This window comes from Rissa tridactyla, chromosome 1 (assembly GCF_028500815.1).
Source record: "Rissa tridactyla isolate bRisTri1 chromosome 1, bRisTri1.patW.cur.20221130, whole genome shotgun sequence".
Classification (NCBI taxonomy): domain Eukaryota; kingdom Metazoa; phylum Chordata; class Aves; order Charadriiformes; family Laridae; genus Rissa; species Rissa tridactyla.
Genome location: NC_071466.1, coordinates 35,207,767 through 35,218,207, shown reverse-complemented (window position 1 = coordinate 35,218,207; position 10,441 = coordinate 35,207,767). Strand labels below are relative to the sequence as shown.

Below are 10,441 nucleotides of genomic sequence, written 5' to 3'. Positions count from 1 at the left end.
TCTGGCCACTGCTGGAGATGGATGCTGGGCTGGATGTGAAACCAGTCTAACCCAGGCGGCCAAGCCTGCTCTGTTGTCCACAGTGTCACCTCGGTACGCATCTGGGGCGGGAGGTCTCAGTACCACACAGCGTCATGGACATGGCCTTCCTCTCTCCATGCCCAGTAAAATGAGAAGATATGCAAATAATAGGAAAATGAGGCCCCTACGCCCTTCTACAAAGATAGTACAGTCCCGATCAATGACTGAAGTTCTTCCCAGCCCTCAACAATGGGCTATGAAACGTCAATACCCAAAGCAAACACAAGAGTACCGACCTCGGGAAGGCTCATCACGTTGTTTGTTTGTCAGCTGAAAGTTGGCTTAAAAAGCGTGTAGCAATAGGTTTATGGCTTTCAGGTTGGTAATAACAACCTGCGTTGGCTGCGGCAGATATGTCGTGGGGCACCCTCTCCCTTTTGCCACATTTAGTCGTACTTTTATGTCATGGGTCTTGTCACAGGGCTACTGCAGGCAGCTGGACAGTTTGCCACGTGTTTTCCTTGCTACCGCTTGAAATAATTCCTAAGGACGTGTTATATCCTGAAAGCTGAAACAGCCCCGGACCAAAGGAGCCGGCGGGCTGCCTGCACTCTCATTTCCAGGACCGGTTGGTGTGTCACAAGTGGGCAAGTTACACCAAAACGCTCATGTTTCAAGTCCCAGATTTCTCCCCCAGAGGAAAGCCTATACTCAAAGGGCTCAGAATAAAAGCAGTGCTCATCAGAGGGTGATAACGTGTATCACAAGAGGAAAGGGGTCTTTTCTCTTATCTCAGACAGCATCCTCACTGCTGAGAGCCGCTTCTCTCACAACCGCAAAGTGCCACCTCAGGGTACGGCAGGGACGGGTGAGCAGCCTCCACTGCCCCAGGGACAGCAAGGGATGGGGCAGCAGGGGGAGCTGGTGGGGGACACACAGGGAGGGTGCAAGGGACAGGCATCGGGGCTTGGTGGGACATGTGCTGGGGACATGCAGGGGGCTTGGTGGGATGTGTGGAGGGTGTGAGGGGCACACATGGCACATGGGGACACTGATGAAGGGGCAGGGACATGTGGGATACATGGGAGGCTGTATGTGGAGGCACAGGAGATGCATGAGGGTGAAGGGGGACACATAGGGGTGTGGTGGGACACAAGGGGGTGTGGTGGGACACATGAGAGCGTGGCAGGACATGTAGAAAAGCATGGAGGGACAGGTGTGGGAGGACAGCATGACACACCTGGGGAGGCAGTGAGATGTGAGGGTGTGTTGGGACACATGGGCTCATGTCGGAACTTGTGGGAGTGTGGGGAGATGTAGGGGTGTGGGGGCCAGGCATGATGGGGCATGGTGTGACACAGGTGGCAGGACACATGGGGGTCACACAGTGGGGGCACACTGGGGATAGAGGCGGGGGGATGCGTAAGGCTTCTCTGTGAAGGTGTGCCCACCTCCCATGGGGTCCCACGTGTATTGCAGTGCCACAGCCTGTGGTGGGCAAGGGGACACAGAGGGATGGATGCGCACACTTTGGGGGCCAGAAGAGTGGGTACCAACAGCCCCAGCTGCATCCCCCCCCTAAAAAAAATATGTGTGATAGAATTATATACAACAAAACATATATAACAAATATATATAATGATATCTGTATATATATTTAAAATTAATTAATAAATGTATGAAATAAGAAAGCAATGATGGCCAAACAGTGGGTCCAGATGGCAAAGGAAAAGCACAGAGAAACGCCCACTCACCAGAGAGGAAAGGTATCCCAGCCCTGGTAAAGCGATGCCGGGGGGATGCAGGAGGTGGGGGGATTAGCAGAGCTCTCATGGGGGACACGTCAGGTGTGGTCTCCTGGGGCTTGGAGTAGGCAGGGTTTCTTTTTCCCTGGCATCCTCTTCAAAAGGGAGGGAAAAACCCTGCCTGTTCATTGCAAAGCGTGCCTCTGCCCCAGCAAAACCCGTAGAGGAAGTGTCAGACCCTGCCCTGCAAAAAAAACCCACACGTGCGTGTCTACGTATCTCTCTATACACAGATGGCTCAGGGGAGTGGTGGTTTTGTGGCCAAAGGGTGCTGAAATCTCCCCTTGGCGGCCGCGCCTGGGCTGTTTCCCCGGCTCCGACTCCAGCATCACTCCACCAGCAGCGGGTCCACCCAGCCATCGACACCACCCACCAGCGCCTGGGCTGCTTAAGCCGACAATAGCCAAAAGCCAGCTTAGAAAGGAGGTTTTTTCATTTAAGCCTAGCCTGCCTTTTTTTAAAACTCATTTACAGCTCTTGCTCGGTCTAAGTTCACCAACAAAAGGAGACAGGTGGAAAGCAAAGTGTGGATGTGCTCCTTTCCCTTCACTCCATCCCAGCGGGGCAGCTTCCCTGGGAAGGAAGGTGGCAATTTCCTGGTGTCCCAAGGAGGAGGACAGAGACCCATAGCTGGGATTCTTCGGTGACTGGGAGCGGAGCGACTCGTTCCACCTTGGAAGTGGGACTCCTCTTCAGCTACGTTTGGCCACAATCCAGCTTTACTGCTGAATCACCCTCAGTCTCTGAAGATGGACTGTAAAAGAAAATATGTTATAGCTCTTGATGTTTTCCAGTCCTTAGGAAAAACTGGTACATTTTCTTTCCTTCCAAAAGACCACACCTCAAAGTCAACTATTACAAGCTAATCTACAACGCAGTGTTTCTACAGCCCAGCGCCTTTCTGATAACAAGAAGCGAGGATTTGATTGGATTTTTATTTTTTTTCTTGTTTACTTTAAATCAAGTCAATCTGTTTTTCTCTCTGGGTCCCACCACTCGTTGATGTGCGAAGCAGCGTTTATGCTTGGAGCGCCCGTGACTACCAACAGGAGTTACTGCTCATGGCATACACAGCCTGGGATGCTCAGTTGGTGCTCCATTGCCTCCTCTGTCCGCAGACCCACACGGCTCCAAGTCTCACCCCTCGGGTCAAGGGGACGGTCCAGCTGAGTCATGTTGCGCCGGTTAGCGGGATTTTGCACTTTCTGCCCCAAAATAGTGGTTGAAGCTTGGTTGTCACACCCGTCACGGAGCGAGGGCATTGCCCCAGGTGGGAGGGGGACCGATGTGGACAAGATCCCTCAGGTCGATTGCTCTGAACCTCCCTTTCTGCTCAGCGGCTGCCGTGGGGATGGGGCACAGCTGCCGAAAACCCCCCCATGGGCAGCAGGGACCTGCCCCAGGACCTACGTCCACGGAGCGGGTACCCAGAGCGGGTGGAGAGGAAGGGGGGGGCTGTCAGAAGACACTAACAGCACTGAAATTAAAAATGAAAGGGAAAAGGGAAAAAAAAAAGGGAAGCCGACATAGAAATTCAGTTGCTCTTCAGAGCCGGGTGGAAGGAGTCAGCCTGTTACACAGCCTTTTACTCCACCGCTGCGGAGCTCTACCCACTGAACAAGTCTAACGAGTAATTATCAGTATAAGTCAGCTGTTACGGCAGTCCTGGCAACATCTGCATTTAGGCAACATCTGTTTATCTGTCAAGTTGTAAGTGCTATAGTTAACCTATCGGTGTTTAATTCTTTTTTTTTTCTTTTTTTTTTTTTTTTAGATCTTCAACCTGTTCCGTGAGTACGGTGCTAGGGGTACACATGAAAATGAAACTCAGTGGTCCAAAATTACTATAAATTAATGAACTTCTCCTTTCCGTGTTCTTCCCCAGCCCCAGAGCCTTGTCTCGAACTGCTTCATCGTACTGACTCGAAATAAACCGAATAGAAGTTGCAATATCTTAGCATATTTCACATAACGGTATTCCTGGCACAGGCTGAAAAGCATCTATTTTAATGGGATTTGAGGAAGGGCATAACAATTTAACTGGTTGTTGGGAGGAGGTGCCTGTATCAATAGTGACTGAGGCATCTCAACAAGACTAAAAGAAGAAGAAACCTCTTGGGAAAGAAATGCTATTGGGCTGTTGTTGAAGCTTTCAGACCTCCGAGCACCCTCTGTTTTATTTACAGCTCCTCTGTGACTAAATACTATTTTCCAATTACTCTATTGAGTTGTTTTTTTTTTTCAGTTGGGCTCCTTATCCTTTCTTCAAAGCAACGCGACCACATAGTAAACTGTTTTTGAGGAGCGTTCGCTGTTTGAGGTTAGAAGCTGAAACCACAGAGTTCCTTATCTTGTCTTTCTGCAACTGTTTTTGAGCTAGCGGGGCAAAAGAGCAAAGCGCTAACAACCGAAATCTTTTTCCCCTCTCCCCACCCATATTTTCGAGGCCACAGGAGGAGAAGTCCCCTGTAAGACCCAGCTGCTGGCTCTCCTGGGTTTTGTTGTCCGCAGACCAGATATGAATGTGCGTCCGAAGGGTGGGCAGGGAGGGGAGGCAGGGGGTTGAGCTGGAAGGTGGAAAAGTCACCAGCCTGGCACAGTTCCCCCTGAAATCTGTCTTTGTGTCTGAGGAAAAAAACTCTGGGAAATGCAAAAAAGTTCAGTTTGCTGCCTTTCTTCCCCAAACTTTTCAGCGTTTGTTATTTAACTGCTGCTGAGTCTTCCTAACAAACGTGTCTGGATGCTAAAGCTGGTGGGAGCCTTGCTCGGTACCTGGGCAGCGTGGGGGTGCTGGTTGGGGTCTCTTCTCATGGGCTGCAGGCTAGCATCTGGTGTGGGAGGGTAGCCACTGCCACTGCTGCCGTCCGAAATAGCTTTAATAACCCTCAAGAGAAGACCTTTGGATAAGCCCAGGTGACAAAATCTGCTCTTGTCGTTTGATTTTACGTTACCGGCTTATTAGAGCCTTCCACCTGGGATGAACTGGGCTACCTTCCCAGGCAGTGATGGGGCTTCTGGGGGGCTCCGAGTGTCCGGTCCCTGTGCTTCACCCTGCTCTGTTGGTACCTAGAGGTCTTTCAAACCCGCTCAAAATTTCACAAGCCTTGAAGTGCGTTTTGAAGGCGTTTGTTTTGCACATGCTCCAGTGGACCTGCTCGAAACACCCCAACATGAGGATTTTACACCAGGACAAGCGTGCTGGTACAAATCATTTTGTAAGGCTGCCTCCTTGCAGACTCCCAGAATTGCACAGGTTCAAGAAAGCCTGGCCAAGCTGGGTTTGGTACTTAGTCCTGATCTTTAACATCAGCCATACTTGGGCTTCATCGGCTTTTTGATTCGGTAACCTTTAACTAAGAGGGAAAACATATATAAAAAAAAAAGATAAACAGCTTCTTAGACATGTCTGATATGTTATCATTATCTCCAAATACTTGTTCCTTGCCGTGACAAGGTACCCAGCTGTTTCAAGCATCCTCGGGCAGACAGCACAAACGCTGACGCCTGCATTCCCTCTCCACATGTTCGTCACATCAAACCGGCCCCGTAGGAACATGTGGCACGAAATCTGCCCCAGAGCACCTGGAGCACCTGGAGGCCGAGGAGGAAGAGGAGGAGGCAGTGAGCACAGGGGATGAAGCGTGTTGTGACCGAGAGCAAGTCAACAGCACACAGCTGACCAGGTACCATCATCTCCTGAAGCTCACACCGGGATTCAGGAGACGACACGATTTTTCTAGTGGTAAATGATCACCTTGATCAACAGATTGATTTCTGAGCAAAAACACTTGTAGTATTGAGCCCTGAGCGGGGTTCATTATTTGTGCTCAGCTGTCGGCAAATTACATGGAAATTTCGCCTGAGAAACAGAATTAGTTTCATTATCTGGAGGCCCATCTTGAAAACACAGTGCTGATAATGACCTGGGTTTAGTGCCGGCTCTCAGAAACTCCGACTTTGTTCTTGAATAAGACAGCCAGGGGGCCTGTGTTTAAGCAAACGCTTCCTGCTGGCAGAAGCCGTTTCCGAATGGCTTGTGGAGCTCAATGCGAGCCCAGACGGCTTCACCTCTCAGCGCGTGACTTCTCCCCACCCCTCAGCCCTTATCTCAAAGTCTAACCTGCTCCTCCTTCAAGCTTCAGGCTATCAATCCTCAAAGTAATGCCCTGCCTTCGTTTCTGTTGGCACCTGTCACTAAAGCTGTTCCCATCCTCTCCCCGCTCACTTCTTCCCAGGAAGAGTCCTTAGTGACCTCAGGACTTACATGCACAGGTCTGTGTCTGTCTTCTATGTATTCTTCTATGTATTCCTAGACACCAGAGGTCAAAAACACAAACTGCATCTCAGGTCGGCCTCTATAGCTTCATACCTTTTACCTGTAAACCCTCTTTCCTATGGGACCAGCCATCATTTCACTTCCCAGTGTTTTTCTCTGCAACGTGGTGGCATTTAACCTAACATTTGCCTTGCTGGTAACTGCTCCCCATCCCACCCCCAGGGGCTTGGCAGGGGTTTGCGTTCACAGCTCCAGGGTCCCACCCAGGGGAGGTGATTGCAGGATGCGAGAGCATTGCCTTCCCACCACCCATGACTGGTCACCTTCCCAAACGGAGACTCCTGACATGCTATGTCACACTGGAAAGCACATCTTCTCAACAGCTACTTCATCCCCTAGACAGAGCAAGGCCTGATGTCTCTTGAACATGAGGGTGCAGTGTCATTCTTCCCCTTCTTCTTCATTAATTTGCTTCTACAGCCCATAGTAGCCACCAGCACCCAGGGCTGGCACTGCTCGGCTGGGGCTACCTGGTGGCCAGAGCTGCAGAGGGGATGGGAGACCAAACGTGACCTCGCGGTGATGGCATGAGTGGACCAGAGGTGCCCCAGGACATCCTGATGTGCAGCATCCCTGCCTGAGAGCAGCCCAGGCGCTGCAGCGGGTCAGCGTGGGGGCAATGTGTCCCACCCAGAGGCAACAAAATCCACATCTGGAGGGAGGTGTCTCCTCCTTCCCAGTGGCTATTGAGGAAGTGAGGTGACCTGCTCAGCTCTAGCTAATTGCTGAACACCTACAACTGAAACCTGTCTATCCCACTCAGGGTTAAATTAAGGTTTGCAAAATGCCCGGGAGTGAAAGGCATCCTGTGGACGCACAATATCACCACTGCTGAAGGTGTCCTTGTTTGCCTGCACGGCAGTGGGAGACTGAAGCACATTTCCAGGAACTGGAGCTGATTAAGGAACCCAGTGACTTCTCACTATCCATATTTTTTTTTTTTTTGCTAATTCATCTGTTGCACGAAGGGAGGGATTGACAGGTCTTGCAGCATGTTCCGAATCACGGGTTGGGAGCGTCCTTCCCTCAGACGCTTGCAGGGGGTGCAGTGCATTTGGGTGCTGCAGGAGGCAGACCCAGCAGCCAGTATGCATTCTTCTCCCCGCTTCTCCCTTTAGCAGGTCAGGGGCAGAACCGATGCAATTGCCTTTGCCAGTCCTCAGGGGACATTTCCCCATCCAACCCCATCCATGTCCCCGCCGTGTGTCCCTGAGAGCACCCAAAATCCGGCACCGGCCACAGGACTGCGTGCGGAGGTGAGCTCGGCCCTCCGGCCTCCCTGGAGTCTGGAAGCATCCTTCCGTGTGCGCTCCTTCCCTTGGCCCGCCTCGATCCCTTTCTCTGCTTTATTTCCTGTGACAAATTTGCCGTGCCGGGTCTGTGGAAAGCAGCTGGAAGGGTTTCACGCCTGCGGTGTTTTTCTCCTTCTTTATCCCCCTCAGCATGCTTGGATCTATTCAAATCACCCTTTCTTTCTCTTTTTTTTTCTTCTTTTCAGTGCGGCTTCCTACAATTTCAGCTTTTTGGCTGACTCGGGGCTTGAAATCTGTCTTTCCCCTTCCCGGGTGCTTCCTCCTGCAGTAACCCTTCGTGCACCATGGGCTTGCTTTTCACAAGCACACGGAGGTGTGTTATGAAGAGCACCGTGGTAAATTGCTGCCTTTTCAGCGGGAGGGCTCCCACTGCTCCCAAATTACCCCCGTACCGAGGTCATTGGCTGCTTCACCCTGCAGATGCAGATGCGCAAGGGAGGAACATGGGGGTGGGTGCCTCCAGCATCTATGCAGCTCCTCACCCTCCCATGGACTTTCCCAGGAAAAAGTGGTTGCAATCCCTGTGTCAGAGCCACTGGGACATGGGGTCTACCTTCCCCCCAGCCCTCCTCGTGTTTTTAGGATTTGTCGTGAAGTTACCGGCACCTGCTTTGAGTGACGGTAAATCTCTGAAGCCACCAAGGAAGAAACCGGCCTGATGCCCCGGCTGAACATCGTTCCCTTTCAAAGCCCTGCTGTCCCCCTCCTTTCTCTCTTTGGCTTTTTCCTAATATACAGGCGACGCCCAACAAAGCCACATATAAGGAATCCCACGGCAAGAAGTTTTCAGGGCACACTGCAAGCTGTGCCGGCTCCATCCTGCAGACGGGTACAGCGGGTAGATGCCCAGCATCTTCGCGCACAGGAGGGCTGCAGGATAAGGCCCTTGGGGACAGTCAGGGAGCACGGCCACCCCATGTCGCATCTGCCTCTGATGATAGAGCAGCTGTGCCTCAGGCTTGTAAACCCCCAGTTTTGATGGCATAAATGCAAACACATTTCTGGCCACCTCATGTCTTTTGGGGACTCGCCAGAGTCTGATCCAGGAAGGCCAGCAGGCAGCTGCTCTTCCATTTGGCAGATGCCTGCGCAGCTGGGAGCCCATACTGGGACACCAGTATGATGTTCCATCACCAGCCAGCCACGCTGTCAGCAGTGGTCCAGAGCTCATGGGACACAGATACCCGCAAGCTCAGCTGTTGCTGTATCAGCAATGGTGGCTTCATGTTATTAGGCAACAGTTAAAACAGGGCAGGATGAGTTATTGGAGGGGAATGGGAACTCCCTCACTGGGCTTTTACCAACCCACCTGATGGCGGGGAGCTGCAACAGAAAAGGGCATTTTTGCTTTTAGACTGATTTTAACCATATTGGTAAGTCGGCCCGGAGATGGTCTGCTGATTTCCCTCCGTGCCCACCAGGGTGTATTTGTGTGATGACTATGTGTGTGTTTGTTTCTGGACACCTTACGCTGTGTGTATACCATCATACAATTCTGTTTGAGGCTGGAAATTTTAAAAATATTATTAATTATTATTATTATTATTATTACAAACGAATGCTTACACGCAACGGTATGATGTTGGCACACACTTCTCAAATAGCTGGTGGCTGATGGTTTGGCTCAGACGGGCTGCTCAGCACGCTGATTCCTGGAAGAGATCCCCAGGTACCACAGTTAATCATCTCAGGTTTATGCTCCAGACTGGGCAGCTCTTTTGGGTTTTGTTTCTGTTTAAGAAATGTATTCACCAAAAATATGCTTTTGCTCATCTGGAATGTCGTTCTGGACTTCGAACAAATCAATGGCAACAACACAAGAGTCGTCCTCGTTGGACTGGTCAACCTCATCTCTCCTTTTAAATGAGGAGGGTGTTCCCAACTCACCACCCTGCTGTCTCCGTGCCCCGATCCCGGCGGCACCATGGGCAGGGTGGTCAAAAACCCCAGCCTGGTCAAAAGTAAATGGCAAAGGAAAGACCCCCACCAAAAAAAAAAAAATAAAAATCACTGTTTAGAAATGCTCTTTCCTACTTTCGCTTCACTTTTTCTCTGTTTGGGCTTTTTTTTTTTTTTTCATATCATTTCATGACATTTCATTAGTGCTGCGTATTATATAAGAATATCTTACTATTTTTTTATTCTGTTTCATTTTGAAACTATTAAAACCATCTGCCACTTAGTAAACACTAACATATTTTCTTTTCTAGATCAAAGTGTCTCCTGTCTGTGTTGTAATGGAAGTTTGACATTATTTTTTTTTTTACAAGACAGGCAGGAGACACTTTGATCAGGTGCCAAACTGTTTCACTACAACAAACAGGCAACACTGAGCTAGAAATTATAAGATGTTATTATGCACCGTGATGATTTCACGACATGTCAGCCGTAATGTTAAAAAACTCACCCTACATAACACACAACATTCAAAATATCAGTGTGAAAATCCAGATTTTTTAAAAAATGAACAATTTATGAGTTGAAAGCATTCCTTTTATATTTTTCTCTACAAAACTGTGACCTTTTTGCAGCGTTTTTTGAATATTTTTTTGTAATCCTTTTCATTTCAACAAAATTACTATCTTCTGTCAAAAACGCTCCATTGAAAAAATTCTGATGGAGTCGACTTGAAAAGCTTTTCCTGAAAGCCTCTTTTATATACAAAAGATTATTGTCCCTGTCGGAGAACAAAAGAATCACCTGCTGGCTTTTTTGTATTTCCTAAATAAATTAATTGCTTGATGATTGTTTCATCCATGTTTCTCAAACATGCTGCTCCCCACCACTCCAAACAGCCCTCTAAACATGTTAGCCTTTTATCCCGGGATGCAGGATGCCTCCACAGAGAGCCCCCGGCTTTCCAACAACACAAATACTGCAGCTACACGCTGGGGAAATAAAACATGCGTATTGTCATTTCTGTCTTAATTTGCATGCTGAAAAGAAGATGGGCTCTTCCATAGTCA

The 10,441-nt window shown here is 49.6% G+C and overlaps 1 long non-coding RNA gene across 1 annotated transcript; it reads left to right on the top strand.

Moving 5' to 3' along the window:
* The first annotated feature begins 2,235 nt into the window (after positions 1–2,235).
* Positions 2,236–3,847, top strand: LOC128900234 (uncharacterized). Its single transcript, XR_008463243.1, has 3 exons — positions 2,236–2,913; positions 3,601–3,616; positions 3,712–3,847. It is a non-coding gene; the product is annotated as an uncharacterized LOC128900234 (long non-coding RNA).
* The last annotated feature ends 6,594 nt before the right edge of the window (positions 3,848–10,441 follow it).